The 12,452-nt window shown below is 39.1% G+C and overlaps 2 pseudogenes; both read left to right on the top strand.

The window, feature by feature from the left end:
• The first annotated feature begins 222 nt into the window (after window positions 1–222).
• Gm24345 lies at window positions 223–346 on the top strand (annotated as a pseudogene).
• Gm9302 (predicted gene 9302) lies at window positions 5,335–6,036 on the top strand (annotated as a pseudogene).

Genomic DNA, 12,452 nt, shown 5'->3' with positions numbered 1-12,452 from the left:
CTCAGGGAGCGCCTGCAAATCTGAACTGGATTAAGCTTTCATTTTGCAGACAAGTGTCAGAACACATCAAGGGCAATTTTATTGGAATAGTAGAACATTTAAAATGTATGACTTTTATATACAATTTCAACCAAACTGAGAATATTGATTATTTGGCTGAGCTTGAAGTTTCCAACAGGAATTTTTAAGGGATCATAAAGTAATTATTTAAAACATGAACCTCCTACCCATACAGTCTGACAACTGTGGATGCTGTATCACATGTATATCAGGAAGTGGCAGAGAGGAGAAAGTCTATCCTCAATATTCTGACCTATGAACATCTATTTGAATAACCAGTAGCAGAAAATTCCCTGGAGTGGGGGAAAAAAAGGCCTGAGAAGTTCACTAGTCTGGCACTAGTGGCCCAGAAATGAGAGTCTGTCTGAGATTACCACCAGTCTGGTGCAAGGCAAGCCTGGACAGGCTTCCAGGATAAGGAGCAAGCCAGAGACTAGTAAAAACCCACCTTGGACCACAGGTCCCTCGGGGAAGAAAAGCTTAGAACAGACAACTCCTGCAAGGGGCCAGTGATGGGTGGAGGCTGGTGAGAAGTGATCGTGAGACAACCACCAGACCAATTCCATGGGACCTGGACAGGAAGATAGACTGAAATTACCACAGAGTCTGCTGCCACGTAGGCTTTGGGGGCAGATAATGCCAGAAATGGCCCTCACTGTCTCCACAATGCATGAATAGCACTCCTCAGACCACTTTTGAAATGACCCCAGATACTCAGAGACCCTGGGCACCACTAAGAGAAACAATTAAGTGGTAAAGAAGTGGAAGGGAAAGAGAAACAGAAAGATGTGGGCTCAATGAAGAGAGGAGGAACTGGAGAATTGAGGGTAGTGAGGAACAGCCTAATGTGATGCTACCTGGGGCCATAATGGGATCCTGTCCTGTGCTATCATCAGGGGCCATGTTTGGGTTCATGGCCATGCAGCGGGGATCTGTTTCTCTCAAAGGCCAGGCAGACTTCCCTGGTCTGGGTTGCCACATGGGGACATGTTGATGTCTACAAGCTGTGAAGAATTGGCCTCACTCCTCACCTATGAATCATGGGAGAGCTGGCTTTGGGGTCATGAGAGCTGGAAAGCTAGCCTTGCATCTTGCCTAGGCAGCCCAGTAGAGCTGGCCCTGGATGGGGGTTTCAGGTAAGCAAGACCAGGGTGTGTGCTCAGGAGATCTGGCCCTGGCTCTTGTCTTCTGGGTAGTGGTTCAGATGAGAGATAGGTGCTTTCTTCCCCTCCGTCATTTCTAGCCATCTATGGTAGGCAGGAGAACTGATCATGTCCCTCACAAGCTGCAACATTTGGGGACAACAACCCTTGCACCTCGCTTTAACAACAGGGTAGAGCTGGGCGTGGTGGTGGTGGTGGTGGTGGTGGTGGTGGTGGTGGTGGTGGTGGTGGTGGTGTGTGTGTGTGTGTGTGTGTGTGTGTGTGTTTGTGTGGCAGAGGGTAGTTCTAGTAAGCTGACCCCAAGGGCACGAGATTGGGAAAGCAAGTGGGCTAACCAGCTCAAGTACCTCTCAAACCCAGATCCAAGACTTTGAATTAGCCCACCCAACATCTACCCCACTGATGAACTGCTGGAGCACATGAAAGGGGAAGCTCCTACAGATTCTATAGATCATGCAGGATTTCCATGACTCAAGGCAACAACAGGCTATCCAAGAGGAGTCCCAGCAAGAATCCAGTACTGATACTGTAGCAGAAACCAGAGGCCTGGTACCAGACCAATGACTCAACATAATGAAGATTCACAAGCAAAGATGAATGGACAAAGGGGTGTACTGTGGGAAACACTGTGACACACTACAGCTTCCACAATGGGATTTTTTTCTCTGTTGGGGCAATTTGCAAGGGTTGGTAAGTACAAGCAAAGGGAGAGATGAATGGGATTAGGGTGTACAGTGTAAAATTCATAGAGAACCAATAAAAAGTTTTGTTTTGTTTTATTTTTAAAGAGTGCCACAAATTTGATTTAAATCTGACTTTTCTCATAGAAAAACAAATGGAACAAACTTGGATTGATGAATGGATGGATGGACAGGTGGATGGACAGACAGACAGACAAAGAGATAGATGATAGGTAGGTAGATAGATAGATAGATAGATAGATAGATAGATAGATAGATAGATAGATAGATAGATGTAATATTTTTCTCTCCCCACAGATTTTTCTACAACTCACAGCTGGATCTCAAGACTTGCTCTAGCAGTGGTGGGTTACCGCTAGCTTTGGTCAACTCTGATTGTATTTCCTTTCCTCTCTATTAGATTAAGAGCAGGATGTACACACGTCAAACTACTTTTATCTTGTCATGCAACCAAAACAAAAAGGGAAGTCATTAATAAATGTTCTGGAAAAATATGTCAAAATTAAAGTCTACATAGTTTCCCTCTGGAAACTATGACATCCCCCTTTTTAAGTGCTTTAATCTTAGAAGATGTTGTTTTAAAAGCTATTAGAAAATCCCTGGTACCACTAGCATATTACTGAGCCACTGAGTCTAGTGGAAGAGCCCTAGATCAAAAGATTAGCTTTCACTGAGTCAGTAGGAAGGGCCCTAGATCAAAAGGCAGATTAGCAAGAGACAACCTTACTGTATGTATGTTTTTTGTTTTTTTTTTTAACATGACACTAGAGGCTTCATGCATATGAGATTCCCAGGATAGGAAAGCAACCATTTTTCTTCTGGTAGGTTTGATGAAAGTAGAAGCCCACCATAGAGTATGGACTAACAGTAACTATATACCACCGGACCCTGAAGAGACATACTTTGATCTTTATGTCCCTGAGTTTTTCAGGTATTTGGAGTATACTCTAGAGTAAGTCTCATGGCCTGCTTCAGGAGAGGATGGGCATGGCCTTCCAGTCTCTACCGTTTCCTCAATATCCTAGTGGCTCATTTGAGAATAATATACCCTGAATTGCACCAACACTGTGCTAAATCATTCATGTCCAGTGACGTTCTCAGTTGACATTGATCTTCACTCCAGGCAGATATTTAACACATGTGAATATGAGAAATATAAAGTGTCGAAGGCATAGACAAAAGTCAGGATTAATATCTTGACTCTTCCTTTTACTGGTTTATGGTTCAGCCAATTTAAGTGACTTTTTAAATCTTACATTCTGTTTGATAAAATGGAGATGGTGGCATAGCGTGTGACCAGTCTTTCAAATGCTCGGTAAGAGTCATAGTTGGTTCCTCACATTTCTTGCCCGAATTTCCTTAATGCAGTAGAAACCATAGCCAAAGTTGTTTAGTCTTTTTAACGTCGTGTCTGTGCCCTTCCTTGTTGCAAATCCTTTACCAACTCTCCAAAACTGGGCACTGGGATAACAGAAAAGTCCTTTCAAGCTCCAACACTTACTTCCCACATCAGGCCACCATCGTGGCTAGTGTCCTTGGTGGCCCAAGTTCAACTTACTGCACTTAAAATCATTCTTTCCTTTCGTGATCTGGTTCAGAAAAGCTCCCACTAACTCAAACTCCTTTGGGACCCTTAAGTAAATAGTACCTTTCCTAACCTCTTTCAGCCTCAGTTATTGTATCCAACGCACATGAGCACATACACCACTCCATGGTCTTTTCCTAACACAGTGTAATAATACATCGTCTCATGTTGACATCATTAGTTACTTGCAGCCAAGATGACTATGTGCCAGACATAACACCGAACATATCGATACCTTATCACATCTTCTTCTCCTAACAAATCTAGAGATACTTTTTATTTTTCTTACTTTACAAAGGGGGAGAAAATATACTAGCAAAAATACTGTGACAAATGTATACAGTTATTCCTTGAGACATACATAATGGAAAAAAAATGGAGACAATTCAGACAGCCAGGGCAAGGAATGGTTGAACAAATTATAGCACAAATACAAGAAAATGCTTTTCACCATATCAAGGAAGTAAGTACCTTCTGCCTATAAGTCTACGGAGCTTTGAGACTTTTTTAAAGCAAAGTATCTAAAATTTGCTGAAGAAAACATTGAAAAGAAAAGCTAATACCAAGTAATAATCTTCAATTGAAGAGACATCTCTAATGATCAGAGGAGAAATAGATACACATGTATAAGGCAGTTTGAGCTTATTCACGTTCACATTACCCTCTTTAGTTCATACTCCTCTCTCCAAATAATATAGACTTCTTGCAAACAGCAAAAAGTTGGCCTTGATTTTTTGTTCATTGAGCCAATGCACATTTTTATTGGAAAGTGCGGATCTTTTGTGACTAGGGTTATTAATGAACGGTACTTACTAACTTTCCCCTTCTTCGCATCAGAGGTATGTCATCCTGCTCCATGCGTATGTGGGTCACATAAATTGGGTTCATTGGGTTATAAAAAAAGAAAAGGGTCATGAAGTTGGGAAAGAATATGAGTGATTGATAGTTCTGGAAAAGTTACGTGAAGAAGAGCAATAAATTCAAACGTTATATCCATTAATAAGGTGTTCAAATAATTAATACAAAGATATTTTAATTAATGCTGATTCTTTCCCAATTCTCATTTGTTTAGCTGTCCTAGTAGTGAGATATAATTTTCCTAATATCTTCTGATAATGTATATCTTTGTTCCTGTTTTGTGTATAGTGGTCCTTCAAGTATCTTCTGCAATGCTAGCCTTACTGGTTTAGTTATTCTTATTAAGGTAGGCTTTTCTTTCTATTTTTTTTTTAAGGATAACATTGGTGGCTACACTAACCTTTTTGTGTCAAGCCATCAAATTCATCTAAGGATGCTTTCCTTTCCTGTAGGGTTTCCAGTGACGAGTTTGCTGGGTTTCTGATCAGCTTGGTTTTGCATGTAACTCAGCATGTCTCTTTCTTCGCTCTATACTATTAAAATTTTAATGTTAATATGGTATAGGAAGGGGAGGTCAGAGACTAACTAAATGGAAATCCTCCGGTAATTTTGGAACCTGGGTAATAGTTACATTGAAGTTCATTTTTTAATTCTATATTTTGCATATTCCTAAAGTTGTTCATGAAAAACATTTCACTTGATTACCTTATTGTTATATTTATAAATGAATGTACTCATGTTTTTATGGAACATAATTTTTTCCACTAGGATATAATTCTTTGCACTGAAATAATGGTTTTTTTATTAAATTATTTTATATATTTACATTCCAAATGTTGCCCCTTCCTGGTCCCCTCTTCCGGAGTTCTTCACCCCTACCTCCCCTTTGCCTCTGAGAGTGTGCTCCCTCGAACCACACTCATGCACCCCCTCTTAACCACCCCCCACAGTGAAATCTGATTTAGCTTTTCCAGTTTCCATGGTAGAAGCAGTCCATATGCAGCAAAATTTCACACAACACACTGTACAAGGCGGTACAGGAAGTCCTTTACAGGAACCAGCACAAGTGCTGCAAGTTTCTGGAAATGGTGGAGTTGAAGATTAGCCTGAAGAACTATGACCCTAAGTACAAACAATTCTCGGGCACCATCAGGCCTAAGTCTACCCCTTGCCCCAAGTTCTGGATCTGCATCCTTGGGACCAGCAGCACTGTGCTGAAGCCAAGGTCATGGGATCCCTCACATGAATATCAAGGAGCTAAGAACCTTAATAAGAACAAGAAGATCGTCCAAAAGCTGGCCAAGAAATGTGGTGCTTTTTGGCCTCTGAGTCTCTGATCACACAGATCACACTTATCATGGGCCTAGAACTAAACAAGGCAGGCAAGTTCCACTCCCTGTTGACATACAATGAAAACATGGTGGCCAAAACGGATGAGATGAAATCTACAATCAAGTTCCAGATGAAGAAGGTGCTGTGTCTGGCTATTACTGGCGTCCACGTGATGATGACTCATGATGCTCTGGTCGACAACGTCGACTTGGCTGTCAATTTCTTGGCGTCCTTTCTAAATAAAAACTGGCAAAATACCCGGGCTTTGTACATCAAGAGCACCATGGATAAACCCCAGCATCTGTATTAGGTTGTCCAATAAGCTTCAGTGCTACCAAGGGGGGAAAAAAAAAGAAATCTGATTTAGATTTTTTTTTGCCCCCCAACTCTGTCTACTTTCCCAGATGCCTGTCTGGCACCAGGAATATCAGGTAAGCCCCTCTCCACAAGCCCCTGCCCACCACCTCACCTGAAAGAACACCCACATGCCATGTGCTCAATTTTATGTCCATAATGCCACCTGCTTTTCTGAAGGCCCGTGGACAAGAAGTATCCCAGGCCACACTGGTACTAGGGAACCCAGAAGTAAGGTTGGAACCAAAATACATAGGGACTTTGCAGGTCACAAAAATCATAGAGAAGACATCTTATTGGACATGAAGACTAGCTACCTAGTCACTGGAACCACAGGCCACTCATGCCAGATAGAGAGGAAACAGAAACAAAGGAGAAAAAAATCTCCAGAAGATCCAGCCAACAAATATAAACTCAGAAATCAGAATCCAAGCCTATCATAACTATGAAACTCAGATGCCTAAAGGCCAGCATTAAAAACATAATCAACAACAGGCAGGGTAATATGAAACCACCAGAGCCCAGCTATCCTACTTCAGCCAATCCTGGATATCCTAACACAAGCAAAAGAAAGTGGCATTAAATCCAATTTGATAAAGATGATAAGAGGCCTTTAAAAAGGAATCAAATAAATCCCTTAAAGGAATACAGGGAAATAGAATAAAACAGGTGTAGCAAATGAATAAGACTGTTCAAGACCTGAAAATGGAAATTGAAACAATAAAGAAATGACAATCTGAGACAATCCTGGAGGTGAAAAACCCAGATAAGAGAAGAACTATAGACACAACATCACCAACAAAACATAAGAGTTGAAGAGAAAAACTCAGGCATAGATGATAAAATAGAAAAAAAAAATCAATACATAAGTCAAAGAAAATACTAAATCTAAAAAGTTCCTGACATAAAACATCCAGGAAATCTGGGACACTATGAAAACATCAAACCCAAGACTATAAGAGTAGAAGAAAGAGAAGATTCCCAGATTAAAGATCCAGAAAATATTTTGAACAAAATCATAGAAGAAAATTTCCATAACCTAAAGAAAAAGATGCCTTTAAACATACAAGAAGCATTCAGAACACTAAACATATTAGACAAGAAAGTAAAATCCTCCAACCACATAATAAACAAAACTCTAAATGTATAGAATGAAGAATATTAAAAGCTCCAAGGGGGAAAAAACCAAGGAACACATAAAGGCAGACCTATCAGAATTACACCAACCTTCTCAACAGTGACTAAAAGCCAAAGGACCTGGGTAGATGTCTTGCAGTCTCTAAGAGACCACATATGCATTCCCAGACTACTATACCAGGTAGAACTTTCAATCACCATATAGGGAGAAACCAAGATATATTCCATTACAAAACAAAATTTAAACAATATCTACTCACAAATTCAGCCATATAGAAGATACTAGAAGGAAAACTCCAACCCAAAGAATTTAATTAAACCCAAGAAGACATAAGGAAAAAAATAATTACACACCAGCAAAACTAAAAGAAGGGAAGGACACACACATACACACACACACACACTAACACCACGAACATCAAAGTAACAGGGATTACCGATCATTTGTCACTAATACCTCTCAACATCCATGGACTCAATTACCTTATAAAAGGATGCAGGCAAATAAAATAGGTGCATAAACAGGATCCATCACTCTGCTGCATACAAGAAATACATCTCAACAACAAAGATAGACATTACCTCAGAATAAGGGACTGGTAAAAGATTTTCTATGCAAACTTACTCAAGAAGAAAGCTGGAGTAGCTATTCTAATATCTAATAAAATATATATTCAATCAAAATTAATCAAAAGAGATGAGTAGCACACACTATACTCGTCAAAGGAAAAATCTACCAAAATGACATCTCAATTCTGAATATATGCCCGAAATGCAAGGGCACTCACATTCATAAACAAAATAATATTAAAGTTTAAATCATAGTTCAAACCCCATACATTAATAGTGGGAGACTTCAGAACCCCACTCTCAACAATGGGCAGGTCATTCAGACTATAATGAAACTAACAATTCTATGAATCAAATGAACCTAGCATATCTACAGAACATTTCACCCAAAACAAAAGCACATACTGTCTTCTCAGTGCTGCCTGGAACCTTCTCCAAAAATGACCATGTGATAGGAAAGCAAGTCTCAAAAGATACAAGACCCTGTATATTATTAGACCACCCTGGATTAGAGCTAAACTTCAACAATAGAAACAACAGAAAGCCTACAAGCCTATGGAAACTGAACAACTCCCTGTTTGACAACCACTGGGTCAAGAAAAAAATAACGAAGAAATTAAAGACTTCCTAGAACTCAATGAAAATGAATGCACAACATACCCAAACTTATGGGTAACAATGAAAGCAGTGCCAAGAGGAAAAGTTCATAGCACTAAACAGCTTCAAAAGAAATTAGTGAGATGTCAGGCTAGCCACTTAACAGCACATCTAAAAGCTCTAGAACAAAAAGAAGCAAAAACACCCAAAAGGAGTAGACAGCAGGAAATAACCAAACTCAGAGCTGAAATCAATAAAGTAGACAGAAGGACAATGCAAGGAATCAAAGAAATCAAGAGCTGTCCTTTGAGAAAGTCAACAAGATAGAAAAACACTTAGTCAAACTAACTAAAAGGTAGAGAGAGAATATCCAAATTTTAAAAATCAGAAATGGAAAGGAGGCATAACAAGAGACACCTAGAAATCCAAAGAATCATTAGGTTTTACTTCAAAACCTCACATTCCACAAAGTTGGAAAATCTAAATGAAATGAAGAATTCTCTTGAAAGATACCATTTACCAAAGTTAAATCAAGATTGGGTAAACAATTTAAATATGGTTATAACCCCTAAGGAAATAGAAGCATTCGTGAAAAATTTACCAAAAAAAAAATTGGTAAAAAATGTTGGCAAAATTTTGAAAAAAAGCCCAGGGCCAGATGGTTTTAGTGTAGAATTCTACTACACTTTGAAAGTTAATACCAGTACTTCTCAAACTATTCCACAAAAAAGAAACAGGATGAACACCCAAATTCATCTTATGAGTTATTCTGGTATGTAAACCAGGGAAAACTCAACCAAGAAAGAGAATTTCAGACCAGTCTCCCTTACGAACATTGATTCAAAAATATTCAACAAAATACTTGCAAACCAAATCCAAGAGAATATCAAAAAACATCATCTACCATGATTAAGTAGACTTCATATCAGAGATGCAGGGATGGTTCAGCATATGAAAATCCATCAATGTTACCTACCACACATAAACAACCTGTGGGAAATGAAATGATCATCTCACTAGATGCTGAAAACACCTTTAACAAAATCTAACATGCCTTTATGATAAAAATCTTAGGGAGATCAGGGATATAAGGCACATACCTGAACACAGTAATGGAAATACTCAGCCAACATCTCTATTAACAAGTTAATAGAGAGATACTTAAATCAATCAGCTAAAATCGGGAACAAAACAAGGTGGTTCATTCTCTCCATATCCATTCAACACAGTGCTTGAAGTTTTAGATGGAGACAATTGAAGACAAGTTTTAGATGGAGACAATTGTAGGAGATCAAGAGGGTAAAAATTGCAAAGGAAGAAGTCAAAGTATTGCTATTCGAACATGATATGATAGTATACATAAGTGACCCAAAATCTCTTCCAGAGAACTCCCATAGCTGATAAACACCTTCAGCAAAGTGACTTGATACAAAATTAACTGGAAAAGAATCAGTAGCCATCTTATATAAATGTAACCATAGTGCAGCTCTGTCTTCACGTGGGACTCCCGGAACAGTAGGAACGGGGACTATATCTGACTCTGTTGCCTGCCTTTGGATTTCTTTCCCGTTTCTGGGCCATCTTGCCCAACCACAACAGGCAAAGATACACCTTGATATGCCAAAGCAGGGTGATATCCATGGGAGCTCCCCCCTTTTGATGATAAAGGGGAGGCAGGAGGGGAGATGAAAGTAGGGACTGGGAGGAGAGGAGGGAGGGTAAGATGAGATTGGATGTAAAGTATAAAAAATTGCATGTATAATTGAATAAAAAATCTATGGAATTAGTGTAGAAATAAATCCTATTAAATATTGATCAATTATGTAAGTTAGTATATACTAACTCTTAAGTAAAAAAGAGTTATAGAAGGAACTTCATAAATAAGGTAAGGCAGTGGACATAAAAATACAAGTGCCAAAGCAAGGTATCTTTGGCAAGGCAGATGCAAATCTGTTGTCCCAGCACTTGGAATGGTGTGAAAGAATAGTACTCCATACAACATGTCTTTAAAAGAAAAGAGGGAGAAGGAGAAGCAAAAGGGGGATGGATGGAGGGTGCAGGAGACAAAATAAGGAAGAGAAATCAGCTCTAAAATGTTACCTGTTACTCTATGCTTACCAACTCAGAACTGCCTTGATTCCTGTCCTGTTGTATCAGAGTCCAATCATTTTTATTTCCTCCATGACAGTTTTAAAATTTGTGGCTAACAAAATCATTCCATTCCATCATCCTGTGCTATGTGAGATCCTCATCTGTGGTGACACTCATATGAGTACTTGGTCACTGATAGGAAGTGTGGCCTGGCTGGAGTGGGTGTGGTTTATTGGAGGAAGTATGTCACTGTGGAGGTGGACTTTGTGATAGTCTAGTTTCTCTGAAGTGACTGTGACAAAGATGGTTGCCACAGATCACTTAGTTGACATTGGCTTTTAAAAGTTCTAATAAAGAATCAAAGTGTAGTTTTTCTCCATTCTTCACTGACCTAAGTAATAAGTGCTCTCTCAGAACTCTCAAGTACGATATATAGAGCTAAACCACAAACTGGTATTTGTCCTTAATGTTTCTGTGACATAAGCAGAAACCCAAAAGATCATAAATAAAACAAAAAATCCAAATATAAGACTTGAGATAGATAGATAGATAGATAGATAGATAGATAGATAGATAGATAGATAGATAGAGAGATAGATAGATATAGGGGCTCTTAGAGATCATTTTCTAAAATTAATTATTTGTAAAGGTATTCTAAGTCAGGCAGTGTCAATTGTGAAATTATGATCCAAAGATAACTTGCTAAATGCCTCAGGTAGTGATGGAATTAGTCACTCACTGCAGCTTTAATCAATAAATCGTTGTTGATTTATGACTCATGTATCACCTCATAATTGTACAACATTTGACAGCTTACAAATCACTTATACATACATTACCCCATTTTCATCTCACAACAGGCTTTCGAGAGCACTTAGATTATTGTGTTCATTTTATGCAGAAGGAAATTGCTCCACAGATGGCCTCCAGACCTCTCTGTGATTCCACTGCTAATGAGGATGTGGAGACTGAGACCTGACTCTAGAATCTGCAGCCTGCTATTCAGTCATGCTTGCACAGTACAAGGATGGCCAAAAGAAAGAAGAGTCCCTGACACAACTGGGACTTAATACGACAAGGACAGTCTCTCACTAATGCCTAATCTACTTTGTGGGTTACAAGTCAAACCAGTCAAATTCGTCAAAATAAGGCAAGGTAGGTTTTCAGGAATCTTAAGTTAAAGCATGATGATCTAGATAAATGAAAAAGAAATGCTAAATAGCTTGCCCTGTTTTATTGTCAATGTTCTCAAATCCAAGAATCACACTAAAAAAGAAACTGTATTATATATGTTACATTTGTTTAATTTTTATACTTCCTACAAGACACAACTATGGATTCTTGAATGATAATAATAGCTATAGTGATGGTGTACTAATTGCCAAAGTAACAAGAGCTAGAAAGACTGGATCACGTCTATAAGGAATTTTGTAGATTAGGTTAATTGAAGAGAAAAGATCCCCACCGTATTTGGAGGCAGCACCTTTTCATATGCTGGGGTTCTGGACTGAAGCAAATGAGAGAGGGAGAAGGAGAGGAACAGGAAGAGAAAGAGGGAGAGGTGAGTGCCAACATTCATTTCTTTCTGCTTCCTGACCGTGGACTTACTATGACCAGCTACCTATGTATTTTCTCTCAACACAGTACCTTTCACACTTTTCTGCCATGATTAAATGGTCTTCTCAAACCATGAGCAAGAAATAAGTCCCTTTCCCATTACATTGTTTTTCATCAAGTGTTTGTCACAGCATTGTGGGACATAAATAACAAGCTACTATGACTGGCCAGGTATGGTTGACCATACAAAGTATAAATTAGGTGCTATTTGTTTTCGGTGATTCTTCCTCAGTCCTTGAGATAAAGCATTTTATAAAAGAGTCAAGCTGACACTGGAAATTAAAAAGCTACTCTGTACAAGTATACTTAGTAAGCAGGCCTGAAGCTCAACCCTGTTGTACCCTAAGGCTCACACTCTTTAACCAAAGTTGCTTCATCTTCCTTAGC

The sequence above is a fragment of the Mus musculus genome, chromosome 14 (genome assembly GCF_000001635.26).
Source record: "Mus musculus strain C57BL/6J chromosome 14, GRCm38.p6 C57BL/6J".
Classification (NCBI taxonomy): Eukaryota; Metazoa; Chordata; class Mammalia; order Rodentia; family Muridae; genus Mus; species Mus musculus.
Note: the sequence above shows the minus strand (reverse complement) of the source record. Positions and strands in the feature narration are given on the sequence as shown.